The sequence below is a fragment of the Python bivittatus genome, unplaced genomic scaffold (assembly GCF_059951505.1).
Source record: "Python bivittatus isolate LINGU-HERP-01145 unplaced genomic scaffold, Pbiv_v1 ctg000180_np1212, whole genome shotgun sequence".
NCBI lineage: Eukaryota > Metazoa > Chordata > Lepidosauria > Squamata > Pythonidae > Python > Python bivittatus.
Window position 1 is genome coordinate 7,447,772 of NW_028277047.1, and position 22,875 is coordinate 7,470,646.

Consider the following 22,875-nt stretch of genomic DNA (forward strand, 5'->3'; position numbering starts at 1 on the left):
ACTGCCCTTTCACAACTGAGGTTCCCGGCTCAGACAAACACCAGATTTGAAAAAGAGCTGATGATTCATGTTCTCCCGAGGTAGTAGAATCAGAAAAACATCGTGGTTTCATGAATCTCTCCTTGCCTGAAGAGTGATCCCAAGAAGTAATTTGGAAGAAACGGCCTATTACCGCAATTGCTCAAATGGCCTATTCTAGCAATGGCGAAACTGCCCTTTCACAACTGAGGTTCCCGGCTCAGACAAACACCAGATTTGAAAAAGAGCTGATGATTCATGTTCTCCCGAGGTAGTAGAATCAGAAAAACATCGTGGTTTCATGAATCTCTCCTTGCCTGAAGAGTGATCCCAAGAAGTAATTTGGAAGAAACGGCCTATTACCGCAATTGCTCAAATGGCCTATTCTAGCAATGGCGAAACTGCCCTTTCACAACTGAGGTTCCCGGCTCAGACAAACACCAGATTTGAAAAAGAGCTGATGATTCATGTTCTCCCGAGGTAGTAGAATCAGAAAAACATCGTGGTTTCATGAATCTCTCCTTGCCTGAAGAGTGATCCCAAGAAGTAATTTGGAAGAAACGGCCTATTACCGCAATTGCTCAAATGGCCTATTCTAGCAATGGCGAAACTGCCCTTTCACAACTGAGGTTCCCGGCTCAGACAAACACCAGATTTGAAAAGAGCTGATGATTCATGTTCTCCCGAGGTAGTAGAATCAGAAAAACATCGTGGTTTCATGAATCTCTCCTTGCCTGAAGAGTGATCCCAAGAAGTAATTTGGAAGAAACGGCCTATTACCGCAATTGCTCAAATGGCCTATTCTAGCAATGGCGAAACTGCCCTTTCACAACTGAGGTTCCCGGCTCAGACAAACACCAGATTTGAAAAAGAGCTGATGATTCATGTTCTCCCGAGGTAGTAGAATCAGAAAAACATCGTGGTTTCATGAATCTCTCCTTGCCTGAAGAGTGATCCCAAGAAGTAATTTGGAAGAAACGGCCTATTACCGCAATTGCTCAAATGGCCTATTCTAGCAATGGCGAAACTGCCCTTTCACAACTGAGGTTCCCGGCTCAGACAAACACCAGATTTGAAAAAGAGCTGATGATTCATGTTCTCCCGAGGTAGTAGAATCAGAAAAACATCGTGGTTTCATGAATCTCTCCTTGCCTGAAGAGTGATCCCAAGAAGTAATTTGGAAGAAACGGCCTATTACCGCAATTGCTCAAATGGCCTATTCTAGCAATGGCGAAACTGCCCTTTCACAACTGAGGTTCCCGGCTCAGACAAACACCAGATTTGAAAAAGAGCTGATGATTCATGTTCTCCCGAGGTAGTAGAATCAGAAAAACATCGTGGTTTCATGAATCTCTCCTTGCCTGAAGAGTGATCCCAAGAAGTAATTTGGAAGAAACGGCCTATTACCGCAATTGCTCAAATGGCCTATTCTAGCAATGGCGAAACTGCCCTTTCACAACTGAGGTTCCCGGCTCAGACAAACACCAGATTTGAAAAGAGCTGATGATTCATGTTCTCCCGAGGTAGTAGAATCAGAAAAACATCGTGGTTTCATGAATCTCTCCTTGCCTGAAGAGTGATCCCAAGAAGTAATTTGGAAGAAACGGCCTATTACCGCAATTGCTCAAATGGCCTATTCTAGCAATGGCGAAACTGCCCTTTCACAACTGAGGTTCCCGGCTCAGACAAACACCAGATTTGAAAAAGAGCTGATGATTCATGTTCTCCCGAGGTAGTAGAATCAGAAAAACATCGTGGTTTCATGAATCTCTCCTTGCCTGAAGAGTGATCCCAAGAAGTAATTTGGAAGAAACGGCCTATTACCGCAATTGCTCAAATGGCCTATTCTAGCAATGGCGAAACTGCCCTTTCACAACTGAGGTTCCCGGCTCAGACAAACACCAGATTTGAAAAAGAGCTGATGATTCATGTTCTCCCGAGGTAGTAGAATCAGAAAAACATCGTGGTTTCATGAATCTCTCCTTGCCTGAAGAGTGATCCCAAGAAGTAATTTGGAAGAAACGGCCTATTACCGCAATTGCTCAAATGGCCTATTCTAGCAATGGCGAAACTGCCCTTTCACAACTGAGGTTCCCGGCTCAGACAAACACCAGATTTGAAAAAGAGCTGATGATTCATGTTCTCCCGAGGTAGTAGAATCAGAAAAACATCGTGGTTTCATGAATCTCTCCTTGCCTGAAGAGTGATCCCAAGAAGTAATTTGGAAGAAACGGCCTATTACCGCAATTGCTCAAATGGCCTATTCTAGCAATGGCGAAACTGCCCTTTCACAACTGAGGTTCCCGGCTCAGACAAACACCAGATTTGAAAAAGAGCTGATGATTCATGTTCTCCCGAGGTAGTAGAATCAGAAAAACATCGTGGTTTCATGAATCTCTCCTTGCCTGAAGAGTGATCCCAAGAAGTAATTTGGAAGAAACGGCCTATTACCGCAATTGCTCAAATGGCCTATTCTAGCAATGGCGAAACTGCCCTTTCACAACTGAGGTTCCCGGCTCAGACAAACACCAGATTTGAAAAAGAGCTGATGATTCATGTTCTCCCGAGGTAGTAGAATCAGAAAAACATCGTGGTTTCATGAATCTCTCCTTGCCTGAAGAGTGATCCCAAGAAGTAATTTGGAAGAAACGGCCTATTACCGCAATTGCTCAAATGGCCTATTCTAGCAATGGCGAAACTGCCCTTTCACAACTGAGGTTCCCGGCTCAGACAAACACCAGATTTGAAAAAGAGCTGATGATTCATGTTCTCCCGAGGTAGTAGAATCAGAAAAACATCGTGGTTTCATGAATCTCTCCTTGCCTGAAGAGTGATCCCAAGAAGTAATTTGGAAGAAACGGCCTATTACCGCAATTGCTCAAATGGCCTATTCTAGCAATGGCGAAACTGCCCTTTCACAACTGAGGTTCCCGGCTCAGACAAACACCAGATTTGAAAAAGAGCTGATGATTCATGTTCTCCCGAGGTAGTAGAATCAGAAAAACATCGTGGTTTCATGAATCTCTCCTTGCCTGAAGAGTGATCCCAAGAAGTAATTTGGAAGAAACGGCCTATTACCGCAATTGCTCAAATGGCCTATTCTAGCAATGGCGAAACTGCCCTTTCACAACTGAGGTTCCCGGCTCAGACAAACACCAGATTTGAAAAAGAGCTGATGATTCATGTTCTCCCGAGGTAGTAGAATCAGAAAAACATCGTGGTTTCATGAATCTCTCCTTGCCTGAAGAGTGATCCCAAGAAGTAATTTGGAAGAAACGGCCTATTACCGCAATTGCTCAAATGGCCTATTCTAGCAATGGCGAAACTGCCCTTTCACAACTGAGGTTCCCGGCTCAGACAAACACCAGATTTGAAAAAGAGCTGATGATTCATGTTCTCCCGAGGTAGTAGAATCAGAAAAACATCGTGGTTTCATGAATCTCTCCTTGCCTGAAGAGTGATCCCAAGAAGTAATTTGGAAGAAACGGCCTATTACCGCAATTGCTCAAATGGCCTATTCTAGCAATGGCGAAACTGCCCTTTCACAACTGAGGTTCCCGGCTCAGACAAACACCAGATTTGAAAAAGAGCTGATGATTCATGTTCTCCCGAGGTAGTAGAATCAGAAAAACATCGTGGTTTCATGAATCTCTCCTTGCCTGAAGAGTGATCCCAAGAAGTAATTTGGAAGAAACGGCCTATTACCGCAATTGCTCAAATGGCCTATTCTAGCAATGGCGAAACTGCCCTTTCACAACTGAGGTTCCCGGCTCAGACAAACACCAGATTTGAAAAAGAGCTGATGATTCATGTTCTCCCGAGGTAGTAGAATCAGAAAAACATCGTGGTTTCATGAATCTCTCCTTGCCTGAAGAGTGATCCCAAGAAGTAATTTGGAAGAAACGGCCTATTACCGCAATTGCTCAAATGGCCTATTCTAGCAATGGCGAAACTGCCCTTTCACAACTGAGGTTCCCGGCTCAGACAAACACCAGATTTGAAAAAGAGCTGATGATTCATGTTCTCCCGAGGTAGTAGAATCAGAAAAACATCGTGGTTTCATGAATCTCTCCTTGCCTGAAGAGTGATCCCAAGAAGTAATTTGGAAGAAACGGCCTATTACCGCAATTGCTCAAATGGCCTATTCTAGCAATGGCGAAACTGCCCTTTCACAACTGAGGTTCCCGGCTCAGACAAACACCAGATTTGAAAAAGAGCTGATGATTCATGTTCTCCCGAGGTAGTAGAATCAGAAAAACATCGTGGTTTCATGAATCTCTCCTTGCCTGAAGAGTGATCCCAAGAAGTAATTTGGAAGAAACGGCCTATTACCGCAATTGCTCAAATGGCCTATTCTAGCAATGGCGAAACTGCCCTTTCACAACTGAGGTTCCCGGCTCAGACAAACACCAGATTTGAAAAAGAGCTGATGATTCATGTTCTCCCGAGGTAGTAGAATCAGAAAAACATCATGGTTTCATGAATCTCTCCTTGCCTGAAGAGTGATCCCAAGAAGTAATTTGGAAGAAACGGCCTATTACCGCAATTGCTCAAATGGCCTATTCTAGCAATGGCGAAACTGCCCTTTCACAACTGAGGTTCCCGGCTCAGACAAACACCAGATTTGAAAAAGAGCTGATGATTCATGTTCTCCCGAGGTAGTAGAATCAGAAAAACATCATGGTTTCATGAATCTCTCCTTGCCTGAAGAGTGATCCCAAGAAGTAATTTGGAAGAAACGGCCTATTACCGCAATTGCTCAAATGGCCTATTCTAGCAATGGCGAAACTGCCCTTTCACAACTGAGGTTCCCGGCTCAGACAAACACCAGATTTGAAAAAGAGCTGATGATTCATGTTCTCCCGAGGTAGTAGAATCAGAAAAACATCGTGGTTTCATGAATCTCTCCTTGCCTGAAGAGTGATCCCAAGAAGTAATTTGGAAGAAACGGCCTATTACCGCAATTGCTCAAATGGCCTATTCTAGCAATGGCGAAACTGCCCTTTCACAACTGAGGTTCCCGGCTCAGACAAACACCAGATTTGAAAAAGAGCTGATGATTCATGTTCTCCCGAGGTAGTAGAATCAGAAAAACATCATGGTTTCATGAATCTCTCCTTGCCTGAAGAGTGATCCCAAGAAGTAATTTGGAAGAAACGGCCTATTACCGCAATTGCTCAAATGGCCTATTCTAGCAATGGCGAAACTGCCCTTTCACAACTGAGGTTCCCGGCTCAGACAAACACCAGATTTGAAAAAGAGCTGATGATTCATGTTCTCCCGAGGTAGTAGAATCAGAAAAACATCATGGTTTCATGAATCTCTCCTTGCCTGAAGAGTGATCCCAAGAAGTAATTTGGAAGAAACGGCCTATTACCGCAATTGCTCAAATGGCCTATTCTAGCAATGGCGAAACTGCCCTTTCACAACTGAGGTTCCCGGCTCAGACAAACACCAGATTTGAAAAAGAGCTGATGATTCATGTTCTCCCGAGGTAGTAGAATCAGAAAAACATCATGGTTTCATGAATCTCTCCTTGCCTGAAGAGTGATCCCAAGAAGTAATTTGGAAGAAACGGCCTATTACCGCAATTGCTCAAATGGCCTATTCTAGCAATGGCGAAACTGCCCTTTCACAACTGAGGTTCCCGGCTCAGACAAACACCAGATTTGAAAAGAGCTGATGATTCATGTTCTCCCGAGGTAGTAGAATCAGAAAAACATCATGGTTTCATGAATCTCTCCTTGCCTGAAGAGTGATCCCAAGAAGTAATTTGGAAGAAACGGCCTATTACCGCAATTGCTCAAATGGCCTATTCTAGCAATGGCGAAACTGCCCTTTCACAACTGAGGTTCCCGGCTCAGACAAACACCAGATTTGAAAAAGAGCTGATGATTCATGTTCTCCCGAGGTAGTAGAATCAGAAAAACATCATGGTTTCATGAATCTCTCCTTGCCTGAAGAGTGATCCCAAGAAGTAATTTGGAAGAAACGGCCTATTACCGCAATTGCTCAAATGGCCTATTCTAGCAATGGCGAAACTGCCCTTTCACAACTGAGGTTCCCGGCTCAGACAAACACCAGATTTGAAAAAGAGCTGATGATTCATGTTCTCCCGAGGTAGTAGAATCAGAAAAACATCATGGTTTCATGAATCTCTCCTTGCCTGAAGAGTGATCCCAAGAAGTAATTTGGAAGAAACGGCCTATTACCGCAATTGCTCAAATGGCCTATTCTAGCAATGGCGAAACTGCCCTTTCACAACTGAGGTTCCCGGCTCAGACAAACACCAGATTTGAAAAAGAGCTGATGATTCATGTTCTCCCGAGGTAGTAGAATCAGAAAAACATCATGGTTTCATGAATCTCTCCTTGCCTGAAGAGTGATCCCAAGAAGTAATTTGGAAGAAACGGCCTATTACCGCAATTGCTCAAATGGCCTATTCTAGCAATGGCGAAACTGCCCTTTCACAACTGAGGTTCCCGGCTCAGACAAACACCAGATTTGAAAAGAGCTGATGATTCATGTTCTCCCGAGGTAGTAGAATCAGAAAAACATCGTGGTTTCATGAATCTCTCCTTGCCTGAAGAGTGATCCCAAGAAGTAATTTGGAAGAAACGGCCTATTACCGCAATTGCTCAAATGGCCTATTCTAGCAATGGCGAAACTGCCCTTTCACAACTGAGGTTCCCGGCTCAGACAAACACCAGATTTGAAAAAGAGCTGATGATTCATGTTCTCCCGAGGTAGTAGAATCAGAAAAACATCATGGTTTCATGAATCTCTCCTTGCCTGAAGAGTGATCCCAAGAAGTAATTTGGAAGAAACGGCCTATTACCGCAATTGCTCAAATGGCCTATTCTAGCAATGGCGAAACTGCCCTTTCACAACTGAGGTTCCCGGCTCAGACAAACACCAGATTTGAAAAAGAGCTGATGATTCATGTTCTCCCGAGGTAGTAGAATCAGAAAAACATCATGGTTTCATGAATCTCTCCTTGCCTGAAGAGTGATCCCAAGAAGTAATTTGGAAGAAACGGCCTATTACCGCAATTGCTCAAATGGCCTATTCTAGCAATGGCGAAACTGCCCTTTCACAACTGAGGTTCCCGGCTCAGACAAACACCAGATTTGAAAAGAGCTGATGATTCATGTTCTCCCGAGGTAGTAGAATCAGAAAAACATCATGGTTTCATGAATCTCTCCTTGCCTGAAGAGTGATCCAAGAAGTAATTTGGAAGAAACGGCCTATTACCGCAATTGCTCAAATGGCCTATTCTAGCAATGGCGAAACTGCCCTTTCACAACTGAGGTTCCCGGCTCAGACAAACACCAGATTTGAAAAAGAGCTGATGATTCATGTTCTCCCGAGGTAGTAGAATCAGAAAAACATCATGGTTTCATGAATCTCTCCTTGCCTGAAGAGTGATCCCAAGAAGTAATTTGGAAGAAACGGCCTATTACCGCAATTGCTCAAATGGCCTATTCTAGCAATGGCGAAACTGCCCTTTCACAACTGAGGTTCCCGGCTCAGACAAACACCAGATTTGAAAAAGAGCTGATGATTCATGTTCTCCCGAGGTAGTAGAATCAGAAAAACATCATGGTTTCATGAATCTCTCCCTGCCTGAGGAGTGATCCCAAGAAGTAATTTGGAAGAAACGGCCTATTACCGCAATTGCTCAAATGGCCTATTCTAGCAATGGCGAAACTGCCCTTTCACAACTGAGGTTCCCGGCTCAGGCAAACACCAGATTTGAAAAAGAGCTGATGATTACTGTTCTCCCGAGGTAGTAGAATCAGAAAAACATCATGGTTTCATGAATCTCTCCTTGCCTGAAGAGTGAACCCAAGAAGTAATTTGGAAGAAACGGCCTATTACCGCAATTGCTCAAATGGCCTGTTCTAGCAATCGCGAAACTGCCCTTTCACAACTGAGGTTCCCGGCTCAGACAAACACCAGATTTGAAAAAGAGCTGATGATTCCTGTCCTACCGAGGTAGTAGAATCAGAAAAACATCATGTTTTCGTGAATCTTTCCGTGCCTGAAGAGTGAACCCAAGAAGTAATTTGGAAGAAAAGGCCTATTACCGCAATTGCTCAAATGGCCTATTCTAGCAATGGCGAAACTGCCCTTTCACAACTGAGGTTCCCGGCTCAGACAAACACCAGATTTGAAAAAGAGCTGATGATTCATGTTCTCCCTAGTTAGTAGAATTAGAAAAACATCATGGTTTCATAAATCTCTCCTTGCCTGAAGAGTGATCCCAGGAAGTAATTTGGAAGAAACGGCCTATTACCGCAATTGCTCAAATGGCCTATTCTAGCAATCGCAAAACTGCCCTTTCAAAACTGAGGTTCCCGGCTCAGACAAACACCACATTTGAAAAAGAGCTGGTCACCTCATGTTATCCCGAGGTAGTAGAATCAGAAAAACATCATGGTTTCATGAATCTCTCCTTGCCTGAAGAGTGATCCCAAGAAGTAATTTGGAAGAAACGGCCTATTACCGCAATTGCTCAAATGGCCTATTCTAGCAATGGCGAAACTGCCCTTTCACAACTGAGGTTCCCGGCTCAGAGAAACACCAGATTTGAAAAAGAGCTGATGATTCATGTTCTCCCGAGGTGGTAGAATCAGACAAACATCATGTTTTATGAATCTCTCCTTGCCTGAAGAGTGATCCCAGGAAGTAATTTGGAAGAAACGGCCTATTACCGCAATTGCTCAAATGGCCTATTCTAGCAATGGCGAAACTGCCCTTTCACAACTGAGGTTCCCGGCTCAGACAAACACCAGATCTGAAAAAGAGCTGATGATTCCTGTTCTCCCGAGGTAGTAGAATCAGAAAAACATCATGGTTTCATGAATCTCTCCTTGCCTGAAGAGTGACCCCAAGAACTAATTTGGAAGAAACGGCCTATTACCGCAATTGCTCAAATGGCCTATTCTAGCAATGGCGAAACTGCCCTTTCACAACTGAGGTTCCCGGCTCAGACAAACACCACATTTGAAAAAGAGCTGATGATTCCTGTTCTCCCGAGGTGGTAGAATCAGACAAACATCATGTTTTATGAATCTCTCCTTGCCTGAAGAGTGACCCCAAGAACTAATTTGGAAGAAACGGCCTTTACCGCAATTGCTCAAATGGCCTATTCTAGCAATGGCGAAACTGCCCTTTCAAAACTGAGGTTCCCGGCTCAGACAAACACCACATTTGAAAAAGAGCTGATGATTCCTGTTATCCCGAGGTAGTAGAATCAGAAAAACATCATGGTTTCATGAATCTCTCCTTGCCTGAAGAGTGATCCCAAGAAGTAATTTGGAAGAAACGGCCTATTACCGCAATTGCTCAAATGGCCTATTCTAGCAATGGCGAAACTGCTCTTTCACAACTGAGGTTCCCGGCTCAGACAAACACCAGATTTGAAAAAGAGCTGATGATTCCTGTTCTCCCGAGGTAGTAGAATCAGAAAAACATCATGGTTTCATGAATCTCTCCTTGCCTAAAGAGTGACCCCAAGAATTAATTTGGAAGAAACGGCCTATTACCGCAATTGCTCAAATGGCCTATTCTACCAATGGCGAAACAGCCCTTTCACAACTGAGGTTCCAAGCTCAGACAAACACCAGATTTGAAAAGAGTTGATGATTCCTGTTATCCCGAGGTAGTAGAATCAGAAAAACATCATGGTTTCATGAATCTCTCCTTGCCTGAAGAGTGATCCCAAGAAGTAATTTGGAAGAAACGGCCTATTACCGCAATTGCTCAAATGGCCTATTCTAGCAATGGCGAAACTGCCCTTTCACAACTGAGGTTCCCGGCTCAGACAAACACCAGATTTGAAAAAGAGCTGATGATTCCTGTTCTCCAGAGGTAGTAGAGTCAGAAAAACATCATGGTTTCATGAATCTCTCCTTGCCTGAAGAGTGACCCCAAGAACTAATTTGGAAGAAACGGCCTATTACCGCAATTGCTCAAATGGCCTATTCTAGCAATCGCAAAACTGCCCTTTCACAACTGAGGTTCCCGGCTCAGACAAACACCAGATTTGAAAAAGAGCTGATGATTCCTGTCCTACCGAGGTAGTAGAATCAGAAAAACATCATGTTTTCGTGAATCTTTCCGTGCCTGAAGAGTGAACCCAAGAAGTAATTTGGAAGAAACGGCCTATTACCGCAATTGCTCAAATGGCCTATTCTAGCAATGGCGAAACTGCCCTTTCACAACTGAGGTTCCCGGCTCAGACAAACACCAGATTTGAAAAAGAGCTGATGATTCATGTTCTCCGTCAGTCGGAGAATCAGAAAAACATCATGTTTTCATGAATCTCTCCTTGCCTGAAGAGTGATCCCAGGAAGTAATTTGGAAGAAACGGCCTATTACCGCAATTGCTCAAATGGCCTATTCTAGCAAGGGCGAAACTGCCCTTTCAAAACTAAGGTTCCCGGCTCAGACAAACACCAGATTTGAAAAAGAGCTGATGATTCCTGTTCTCCCGAGGTAGTAGAATCAGAAAAACATCATGGTTTCATGAATCTCTCCTTGCCTGAAGAGTGATCACAAGAAGTAATTTGGAAGAAACGGCCTATTACCGCAATTGCTCAAATGGCCTATTCTAGCAATGGCGAAACTGCCCTTTCACAACTGAGGTTCCCCGCTCAGACAAACACCAGATTTGAAAAAGAGGTGATGATTCATGTTCTCCCGAGGTAGTAGAATCAGAAAAACATCATGTTTTCGTGAATCTCTCCTTGCCTGAAAGAGTGATCTCAAGAAGTAATTTTGAAGAAACGGCCCTATTACCGCAATTGCTCCAAATGGCCTATTCTAGCAATGGCGAAAACTGCCCCTTTCACAACTGAGGTTCCCGGCTCAGACAAACACACAGATTTGAAAAGAGCTGATGATTCATATTTCTCCCGAGTGTAGTAGAATCAGAAAAACATCATGGTTTCATGAATCTCTCCCTGCCTGAGAGAGTGAACCCAAGAAGTAATTTGGAAGAAACGGCCTATTACCGCAATTGCTCAAATGGCCTATTCTAGCAATGGCGAAACTGCCCTTTCACAACTGAGGTTCCCGGCTCAGACAAACACCAGATTTGAAAAAGAGCTAATGATTCCTGTTCTCCCGAGGTGGTAGAATCAGAAAAACATCATGGTTTCATGAATCTCTCCTTGCCTGAAGAGTGATCCCAAGAAGTAAGTTTGGAAGAAACGGGGCCTATTACCGCAATATGCTCAATTGGCCTATTCTAGCAATGGCGAAACTGCCCTTTCACAACTGAGGTTCCCCGCTCAGACAAAAACCAGATCTGAAAAAGAGCTGATGATTCCCTGTTCTCCCGAGGTAGTAGAATCAGAAAAACATCATGGTTTCATGAATCTCTCCTTGCCTGAAGAGTGACCCCAAGAAGTAATTTGGAAGAAACGGCCTATTACCGCAATTGCTCAAATGGCCTATTCTAGCAATGGCGAAACTGCCCTTTCACAACTGAGGTTCCGGCTCAGACAAACACCAGATTTGAAAAAGAGCTGATGATTCATGTTCTCCCGAGGTAGTAGAATCAGAAAAACATCATGGTTTCATGAATCTCTCCTTGCCTGAAGAGTGATCCCAAGAAGTAATTTGGAAGAAACGGCCTATTACCGCAATTGCTCAAATGGCCTATTCTAGCAATCGCAAAACTGCCCTTTCACAACTGAGGTTCCCGGCTCAGACAAACACCACATTTGAAAAAGAGCTGATGATTCCTGTTATCCCGAGGTAGTAGAATCAGAAAAACATCATGGTTTCATGAATCTCTCCTTGCCTGAAGAGTGATCCCAAGAAGTAATTTGGAAAAAACGGCCTATTACCGCAATTGCTCAAATGGCCTATTCTAGCAATGGCGAAACTGCCCTTTCACAACTGAGGTTCCCGGCTCAGACAAACACCAGATTTGAAAAAGAGCTGATGATTCCTGTCATACCGAGGTAGTAGAATCAGAAACACATCATGTTTTCGTGACCCTTTCCTTGCCTGAAGAGTGAACCCAAGAAGTAATTTGGAAGAAACGGCCTATTACCGCAATTGCTCAAATGGCCCATTCTAGCAATGGCGAAACTGTCCTTTCACAACTGAGGTTCCCAGCTCAGACAAACACCAGATTTGAAAAAGAGCTGATGATTCCTGTTCTCCCGAGGTAGTAGAATCAGAAAAACATCATGTTTCATGAATCTCTCCTTGCCGGAAGAGTGATCCCAAGAACTAATTTGGAAGAAACGGCCTTTACCGCAATTGCTCAAATGGCCTATTCTAGCAATGGCGAAACTGCCCTTTCACAACTGAGGTTCCCAGCTCAGACAAACACCAGATTTGAAAAAGAGCTGATGATTCATGTTCTCCCGAGGTAGTAGAATCAGAAAAACATCATGTTTCATGAATCTCTCCTTGCCGGAAGAGTGATCCCAAGAACTAATTTGGAAGAAACGGCCTATTACCGCAATTGCTCAAATGGCCTATTCTAGCAATGGCGAAACTGCCCTTTCACAGCTGAGGTTCCCGGCTCAGACAAACACCAGATTTGAAAAAGAGCTGATGATTCCTGTTCTCCCGAGGTAGTAGAATCAGAAAAACATCATGGTTTCATGAATCTCTCCTTGCCTGAAGAGTGATCCCAAGAAGTAATTTGGAAGAAACGGCCTATTACCGCAATTGCTCAAATGGCCTATTCTAGCAATGGCGAAACTGCCCTTTCACAACTGAGGTTCCCGGCTCAGACAAACACCAGATTTGAAAAAGAGCTGGTGATTCATGTTCTCCCAGGGTAGTAGAATCAGAAAAACATCGTGGTTTCATGAATCTCTCCTTGCCTGAAGAGTGATCCCAAGAAGTAATTTGGAAAAAACGGCCTATTACCGCAATTGCTCAAATGTCCTATTCTAGCTATGGCGAAACTGCGCTTTCACAACTGAGGTTCCCGGCTCAGACAAACACCAGATTTGAAAAAGAGCTGATGATTCATGTTCTCCCGAGGTAGTAGAATCAGAAAAACATCGTGGTTTCATGAATCTCTCAGCACTGAAGAGTGGACCCCAAGGGCAAGTAATTTGGAAGAAACGGCCTATTACCGCAATTGCTCAAATGGCCTATTCTAGCAATGGCGAAACTGCCCTTTCACAACTGAGGTTCCCGGCTCAGACAAACACCAGATTTGAAAAAGAGGTGATGATTCATGGTCTCCCGAGGTAGTAGAATCAGAAAAACATCGTGGTTTCATGAATCTCTCCTTGCCTGAAGAGTGATCCCAAGAAGTAATTTGGAAGAAACGGCCTATTACCGGAATTGCTCCAATGCCCTATTCTAGCAATGGCGAAACTGCCCTTTCACAACTGAGGTTCCCGGCTCAGACAAACACCAGATTTGAAAAAGAGCTGATGATTCATGTTCTCCCGAGGTAGTAGAATCGGAAACACATCATGTTTCATGAATCTCTCCTTGCCTGAAGAGTGATCCCAAGAAGTAATTTTGAAGAAACGGCCTATTACCACAATTGCTCATATGGCCTATTCTAGCAATGGCGAAACTGCCCTTTCACAACTGAGGTTCCCGGCTCAGACAAACACCAGATTTGAAAAAGAGCTGATGATTCCTGTTCTCCCGAGGTAGTAGAATCAGAAAAACATCATGGTTTCATGAATCCTTCTCCCTCTTTGCCTGAAGAGTGATCACAGGAAATGTTTGGAAGAAACGGCCTATTACCGCAATTGCTCAAAAGGCCTATTCTAGCAATGGCGAAACTGCCCTTTCACAACTGAGCAGACAAACACCAGATTTGAAAAAGAGCTGATGATTCCTGTTCTCCCGAGGTAGTACAATCCGAAAAACATCATGGTTAAATGAATCTCTCCTTGACTGAAGAGTGATCCCAAGAAGTAATTTGGAAGAAACGGCCTATTACCGCAATTGCTCAAATGGCCTATTTAGTAATGGTGAAACTGCCCTTTCACAACTGATGTTCCCGGCTCAGACAAACACCAGATTTGAAAAATAGCTGATGATTCCTGTTCTCCCGAGGTAGTAGAATCGGAAACACATCATGTTTTCGTGAATCTCTCCTTCCTTAAGAGTGAACACAAGAAGTAATTTGGAAGAAACGGCCTATTACCGCAATTGCTCAAATGGCCTATTCTAGCAATGGCGAAACTGCCCTTTCACAACTGAGGTTCCCGGCTCAGACAAACACCAGATTTGAAAAAGAGCTGATGATTCCTGTTCTCCCGAGGTAGTAGAATCAGAAAAACATCATGGTTTCATGAATCTCTCCTTGCCTGAAGAGTGATCCCAAGAAGTAATTTGGAAGAAACGGCCTATTACCGCAATTGCTCAAATGGCCTATTCTAGCAATGGCGAAACTGCCCTTTCACAACTGAGGTTCCCGGCTCAGACAAACACCAGATTTGAAAAGAGCTGATGATTCCTGTTCTCCCGAGGTAGTAGAATCAGAAAAACATCATGGTTTCATGAATCTCTCCTTGCCTGAAGAGTGATCCCAAGAAGTAATTTGGAAGAAACGGCCTATTACCGCAATTGCTCAAATGGCCTATTCTAGCAATGGCGAAACTGCCCTTTCACAACTGAGGTTCCCGGCTCAGACAAACACCAGATTTGAAAAAGAGCTGATGATTCCTGTTCTCCCGAGGTAGTAGAATCAGAAAAACATCATGGTTTCATGAATCTCTCCTTGCCTGAAGAGTGATCCCAAGAAGTAATTTGGAAGAAACGGCCTATTACCGCAATTGCTCAAATGGCCTATTCTAGCAATGGCGAAACTGCCCTTTCACAACTGAGGTTCCCGGCTCAGACAAACACCAGATTTGAAAAAGAGCTGATGATTCCTGTTCTCCCGAGGTAGTAGAATCAGAAAAACATCATGGTTTCATGAATCTCTCCTTGCCTGAAGATTGATCCCAAGAAGTAATTTGGAAGAAACGGCCTATTACCGCAATTGCTCAAATGGCCTATTCTAGCAATGGCGAAACTGCCCTTTCAAAACTAAGGTTCCCGGCTCAGACAAACACCAGATTTGAAAAAGAGCTGATGATTCCTGTTATCCCGAGGTAGTAGAATCAGAAAAACATCATGGTTCATGAATCTCTCCTTGCCTGAAGAGTGATCGCAAGAAGTAATTTGGAAGAAACGGCCTATTACCGCAATTGCTCAAATGGCCTGTTCTAGCAATCGCGAAACTGCCCTTTCACAACTGAGGTTCCCGGCTCAGACAAACACCAGATTTGAAAAAGAGCTGATGATTCCTGTTCTCCCGAGGTAGTAGAATCAGAAAAACATCATGGTTTCATGAATCTCTCCTTGCCTGAGGAGTGATCCCAAGAAGTAATTTGGACGAAACGGCCTATTACCGCAATTGCTCAAAAGGCCTATTCTAGGAATGGCGAAACTGCCCTTTCACAACTGAGGTTCCCGGCTCAGACAAACACCAGATTTGATAAAGAGCTGATGATTCCTGTTCTCCCGAGGTAGTAGAATCAGAAAAACATCATGGTTTCATGAATCTCTCCTTGCCTGAAGAGTGACCCCAAATATTAATTTGGAAGAAACGGCCTAATGCCGCAATTGCTCAAATGGCCTATTCTAGCAATCGCGAAACTGCCCTTTCACAACTGAGGTTCCCGGCTCAGACAAACACCAGATTTGAAAAAGAGCTGATGATTCCTGTCATACCGAGGTAGTAGAATCAGAAAAACATCATGTTTTCATGACCCTTTCCTTGCCTGAAGAGTGAACCCAAGAAGTAATTTGGAAGAAACCGCGTATTACCGCAATTGCTCAAATGGCCCATTCTAGCAATGGCGAAACTGTCCTTTCACAAGTGAGGTTCCCAGCTCAGACAAACACCAGATTTGAAAAAGAGCTAATGATTCCTGTTCTCCCGAGGTAGTAGAATCAGAAAAACATCATGGTTTCATGAATCTCTCCTTGCCTGAAGAGTGATCCCAAGAAGTAATTTGGAAGAAACGGCCTATTACCGCAATTGCTCAAATGGCCTATTCGAGCAACGGCGAAACTGCGCTTTCACCACTGAGGTTCCCGGCTCAGACAAACACCAGATTTGAAAAAGAGCTGATGATTCCTGTTCTCCCGAGGTAGTAGAATCAGAAAAACATCATGGTTTCATGAATCTCTCCTTGCCTGAAGAGTGATCCCAAGAAGTAATTTGGAAGAAACGGCCTATTACCGCAATTGCTCAAATGGCCTATTCTAGCAATGGCGAAACTGCCCTTTCAAAACTAAGGTTCCCGGCTCAGACAAACACCAGATTTGAAAAAGAGCTGTTGATTACTGTTCTTCCGAGGTAGTAGAATCAGAAAAACATCATGGTTTCATGAATCTCTCCTTGCCTGAAGAGTGATCCCAAGAAGTAAAATACAAGAAACGGCCTATTACCGCAATTGCTCAAATGGCCTGTTCTAGCAATCGCGAAACTGCCCTTTCACAACTGAGGTTCCCGGCTCAGACAAACACCAGATTTGAAAAAGAGCTGATGATTCATGTTCTCCCGAGGTAGAAGGATCAGAAAAACATCCTGGTTTCATGAATCTCTCCTTGCCTGAAGAGTGATCCTATTTGGAAGTAATTTGGATCTAACCACCTATTACCGCAACTGCTCAAAAGGCCTATTCTAGGAATGGCGAAACTGCCCTTTCACAACTGAGGTTCCCGGCTCAGACAAACACCAGATTTGATAAAGAGCTGATGATTCCTGTTCTCCCGAGGTAGTAGAATCAGAAAAACATCATGGTTTCATGAATCTCTCCTTGCCTGAAGAGTGATCCCAAGAAGTAATTTGGAAGAAACGGCCTATTACCGCAATTGCTCAAATGGCCTATTCTAGCAATGGCGAAACTGCCCTTTCACAACTGAGGTTCCCGGCTCAGACAAACACCAGATTTGAAAAAGAGCTGATGATTCATGTTCTCCCGAGGTAGTAGAATCAGAAAAACATCATGGTTTCATGAATCTCTCCTTGCCTGAAGAGTGATCCCAAGAAGTAATTTGGAAGAAACGGCCTATTACCGCAATTGCTCAAATGGCCTATTCTAGCAATGGCGAAACTGCCCTTTCACAACTGAGGTTCCCGGCTCAGACAAACACCAGATTTGAAAAAGAGCTGATGATTCCTGTTCTCCCGAGGTAGTAGAATCAGAAAAACATCATGGTTTCATGAATCTCTCCTTGCCTGAAGAGTGATCCCAAGAAGTAATTTGGAAGAAACGGCCTATTACCGCAATTGCTCAAATGGCCTATTCTAGCAATGGCGAAACTGCCCTTTCACAACTGAGGTTCCCGGCTCAGACAAACACCAGATTTGAAAAGAGTTGATGATTCATGTTCTCCCGAGGTAGTAGAATCAGAAAAACATCATGGTTTCATGAATCTCTCCTTGCCTGAAGAGTGATCCCAAGAAGTAATTTGGAAGAAACGGCCTATTACCGCAATTGCTCAAATGGCCTATTCTAGCAATGGCGAAACTGCCCTTTCACAACTGAGGTTCCCGGCTCAGACAAACACCAGATTTGAAAAAGAGCTGATGATTCATGTTCTCCCGAGGTAGTAGAATCAGAAAAACATCATGGTTTCATGAATCTCTCCTTGCCTGAAGAGTGATCCCAAGAAGTAATTTGGAAGAAACGGCCTATTACCGCAATTGCTCAAATGGCCTATTCTAGCAATGGCGAAACTGCCCTTTCACAACTGAGGTTCCCGGCTCAGACAAACACCAGATTTGAAAAAGAGCTGATGATTCATGTTCTCCCGAGGTAGTAGAATCAGAAAAACATCATGGTTTCATGAATCTCTCCTTGCCTGAAGAGTGATCCCAAGAAGTAATTTGGAAGAAACGGCCTATTACCGCAATTGCTCAAATGGCCTATTCTAGCAATGGCGAAACTGCCCTTTCACAACTGAGGTTCCCGGCTCAGACAAACACCAGATTTGAAAAGAGCTGATGATTCATGTTCTCCCGAGGTAGTAGAATCAGAAAAACATCATGGTTTCATGAATCTCTCCTTGCCTGAAGAGTGATCCCAAGAAGTAATTTGGAAGAAACGGCCTATTACCGCAATTGCTCAAATGGCCTATTCTAGCAATGGCGAAACTGCCCTTTCACAACTGAGGTTCCCGGCTCAGACAAACACCAGATTTGAAAAAGAGCTGATGATTCATGTTCTCCCGAGGTAGTAGAATCAGAAAAACATCATGGTTTCATGAATCTCTCCTTGCCTGAAGAGTGATCCCAAGAAGTAATTTGGAAGAAACGGCCTATTACCGCAATTGCTCAAATGGCCTATTCTAGCAATGGCGAAACTGCCCTTTCACAACTGAGGTTCCCGGCTCAGACAAACACCAGATTTGAAAAAGAGCTGATGATTCCTGTTCTCCCGAGGTAGTAGAATCAGAAAAACATCATGGTTTCATGAATCTCTCCTTGCCTGAAGAGTGATCCCAAGAAGTAATTTGGAAGAAACGGCCTATTACCGCAATTGCTCAAATGGCCTATTCTAGCAATGGCGAAACTGCCCTTTCACAACTGAGGTTCCCGGCTCAGACAAACACCAGATTTGAAAAAGAGCTGATGATTCATGTTCTCCCGAGGTAGTAGAATCAGAAAAACATCATGGTTTCATGAATCTCTCCTTGCCTGAAGAGTGATCCCAAGAAGTAATTTGGAAGAAACGGCCTATTACCGCAATTGCTCAAATGGCCTATTCTAGCAATGGCGAAACTGCCCTTTCACAACTGAGGTTCCCGGCTCAGACAAACACCAGATTTGAAAAAGAGCTGATGATTCATGTTCTCCCGAGGTAGTAGAATCAGAAAAACATCATGGTTTCATGAATCTCTCCTTGCCTGAAGAGTGATCCCAAGAAGTAATTTGGAAGAAACGGCCTATTACCGCAATTGCTCAAATGGCCTATTCTAGCAATGGCGAAACTGCCCTTTCACAACTGAGGTTCCCGGCTCAGACAAACACCAGATTTGAAAAGAGCTGATGATTCATATTCTTCCGAGGTAGTAGAATCAGAAAAACATCATGGTTTCATGAATCTCTCCTTGCCTGAAGAGTGATCCCAAGAAGTAATTTGGAAGAAACGGCCTATTACCGCAATTGCTCAAATGGCCTATTCTAGCAATGGCGAAACTGCCCTTTCACAACTGAGGTTCCCGGCTCAGACAAACACCAGATTTGAAAAAGAGCTGATGATTCATGTTCTCCCGAGGTAGTAGAATCAGAAAAACATCATGGTTTCATGAATCTCTCCTTGCCTGAAGAGTGATCCCAAGAAGTAATTTGGAAGAAACGGCCTATTACCGCAATTGCTCAAATGGCCTATTCTAGCAATGGCGAAACTGCCCTTTCACAACTGAGGTTCCCGGCTCAGACAAACACCAGATTTGAAAAAGAGCTGATGATTCATGTTCTCCCGAGGTAGTAGAATCAGAAAAACATCATGGTTTCATGAATCTCTCCTTGCCTGAAGAGTGATCCCAAGAAGTAATTTGGAAGAAACGGCCTATTACCGCAATTGCTCAAATGGCCTATTCTAGCAATGGCGAAACTGCCCTTTCACAACTGAGGTTCCCGGCTCAGACAAACACCAGATTTGAAAAAGAGCTGATGATTCATGTTCTCCCGAGGTAGTAGAATCAGAAAAACATCATGGTTTCATGAATCTCTCCTTGCCTGAAGAGTGATCCCAAGAAGTAATTTGGAAGAAACGGCCTATTACCGCAATTGCTCAAATGGCCTATTCTAGCAATGGCGAAACTGCCCTTTCACAACTGAGGTTCCCGGCTCAGACAAACACCAGATTTGAAAAAGAGCTGATGATTCATGTTCTCCCGAGGTAGTAGAATCAGAAAAACATCATGGTTTCATGAATCTCTCCTTGCCTGAAGAGTGATCCCAAGAAGTAATTTGGAAGAAACGGCCTATTACCGCAATTGCTCAAATGGCCTATTCTAGCAATGGCGAAACTGCCCTTTCACAACTGAGGTTCCCGGCTCAGACAAACACCAGATTTGAAAAAGAGCTGATGATTCATGTTCTCCCGAGGTAGTAGAATCAGAAAAACATCATGGTTTCATGAATCTCTCCTTGCCTGAAGAGTGATCCCAAGAAGTAATTTGGAAGAAACGGCCTATTACCGCAATTGCTCAAATGGCCTATTCTAGCAATGGCGAAACTGCCCTTTCACAACTGAGGTTCCCGGCTCAGACAAACACCAGATTTGAAAAAGAGCTGATGATTCATGTTCTCCCGAGGTAGTAGAATCAGAAAAACATCATGGTTTCATGAATCTCTCCTTGCCTGAAGAGTGATCCCAAGAAGTAATTTGGAAGAAACGGCCTATTACCGCAATTGCTCAAATGGCCTATTCTAGCAATGGCGAAACTGCCCTTTCACAACTGAGGTTCCCGGCTCAGACAAACACCAGATTTGAAAAGAGCTGATGATTCATGTTCTCCCGAGGTAGTAGAATCAGAAAAACATCATGGTTTCATGAATCTCTCCTTGCCTGAAGAGTGATCCCAAGAAGTAATTTGGAAGAAACGGCCTATTACCGCAATTGCTCAAATGGCCTATTCTAGCAATGGCGAAACTGCCCTTTCACAACTGAGGTTCCCGGCTCAGACAAACACCAGATTTGAAAAGAGCTGATGATTCATGTTCTCCCGAGGTAGTAGAATCAGAAAAACATCATGGTTTCATGAATCTCTCCTTGCCTGAAGAGTGATCCCAAGAAGTAATTTGGAAGAAACGGCCTATTACCGCAATTGCTCAAATGGCCTATTCTAGCAATGGCGAAACTGCCCTTTCACAACTGAGGTTCCCGGCTCAGACAAACACCAGATTTGAAAAAGAGCTGATGATTCATGTTCTCCCGAGGTAGTAGAATCAGAAAAACATCATGGTTTCATGAATCTCTCCTTGCCTGAAGAGTGATCCCAAGAAGTAATTTGGAAGAAACGGCCTATTACCGCAATTGCTCAAATGGCCTATTCTAGCAATGGCGAAACTGCCCTTTCACAACTGAGGTTCCCGGCTCAGACAAACACCAGATTTGAAAAAGAGCTGATGATTCATGTTCTCCCGAGGTAGTAGAATCAGAAAAACATCATGGTTTCATGAATCTCTCCTTGCCTGAAGAGTGATCCCAAGAAGTAATTTGGAAGAAACGGCCTATTACCGCAATTGCTCAAATGGCCTATTCTAGCAATGGCGAAACTGCCCTTTCACAACTGAGGTTCCCGGCTCAGACAAACACCAGATTTGAAAAAGAGCTGATGATTCATGTTCTCCCGAGGTAGTAGAATCAGAAAAACATCATGGTTTCATGAATCTCTCCTTGCCTGAAGAGTGATCCCAAGAAGTAATTTGGAAGAAACGGCCTATTACCGCAATTGCTCAAATGGCCTATTCTAGCAATGGCGAAACTGCCCTTTCACAACTGAGGTTCCCGGCTCAGACAAACACCAGATTTGAAAAGAGCTGATGATTCATGTTCTCCCGAGGTAGTAGAATCAGAAAAACATCATGGTTTCATGAATCTCTCCTTGCCTGAAGAGTGATCCCAAGAAGTAATTTGGAAGAAACGGCCTATTACCGCAATTGCTCAAATGGCCTATTCTAGCAATGGCGAAACTGCCCTTTCACAACTGAGGTTCCCGGCTCAGACAAACACCAGATTTGAAAAAGAGCTGATGATTCATGTTCTCCCGAGGTAGTAGAATCAGAAAAACATCATGGTTTCATGAATCTCTCCTTGCCTGAAGAGTGATCCCAAGAAGTAATTTGGAAGAAACGGCCTATTACCGCAATTGCTCAAATGGCCTATTCTAGCAATGGCGAAACTGCCCTTTCACAACTGAGGTTCCCGGCTCAGACAAACACCAGATTTGAAAAAGAGCTGATGATTCATGTTCTCCCGAGGTAGTAGAATCAGAAAAACATCATGGTTTCATGAATCTCTCCTTGCCTGAAGAGTGATCCCAAGAAGTAATTTGGAAGAAACGGCCTATTACCGCAATTGCTCAAATGGCCTATTCTAGCAATGGCGAAACTGCCCTTTCACAACTGAGGTTCCCGGCTCAGACAAACACCAGATTTGAAAAAGAGCTGATGATTCATGTTCTCCCGAGGTAGTAGAATCAGAAAAACATCATGGTTTCATGAATCTCTCCTTGCCTGAAGAGTGATCCCAAGAAGTAATTTGGAAGAAACGGCCTATTACCGCAATTGCTCAAATGGCCTATTCTAGCAATGGCGAAACTGCCCTTTCACAACTGAGGTTCCCGGCTCAGACAAACACCAGATTTGAAAAGAGCTGATGATTCATGTTCTCCCGAGGTAGTAGAATCAGAAAAACATCATGGTTTCATGAATCTCTCCTTGCCTGAAGAGTGATCCCAAGAAGTAATTTGGAAGAAACGGCCTATTACCGCAATTGCTCAAATGGCCTATTCTAGCAATGGCGAAACTGCCCTTTCACAACTGAGGTTCCCGGCTCAGACAAACACCAGATTTGAAAAAGAGCTGATGATTCATGTTCTCCCGAGGTAGTAGAATCAGAAAAACATCATGGTTTCATGAATCTCTCCTTGCCTGAAGAGTGATCCCAAGAAGTAATTTGGAAGAAACGGCCTATTACCGCAATTGCTCAAATGGCCTATTCTAGCAATGGCGAAACTGCCCTTTCACAACTGAGGTTCCCGGCTCAGACAAACACCAGATTTGAAAAGAGCTGATGATTCATGTTCTCCCGAGGTAGTAGAATCAGAAAAACATCATGG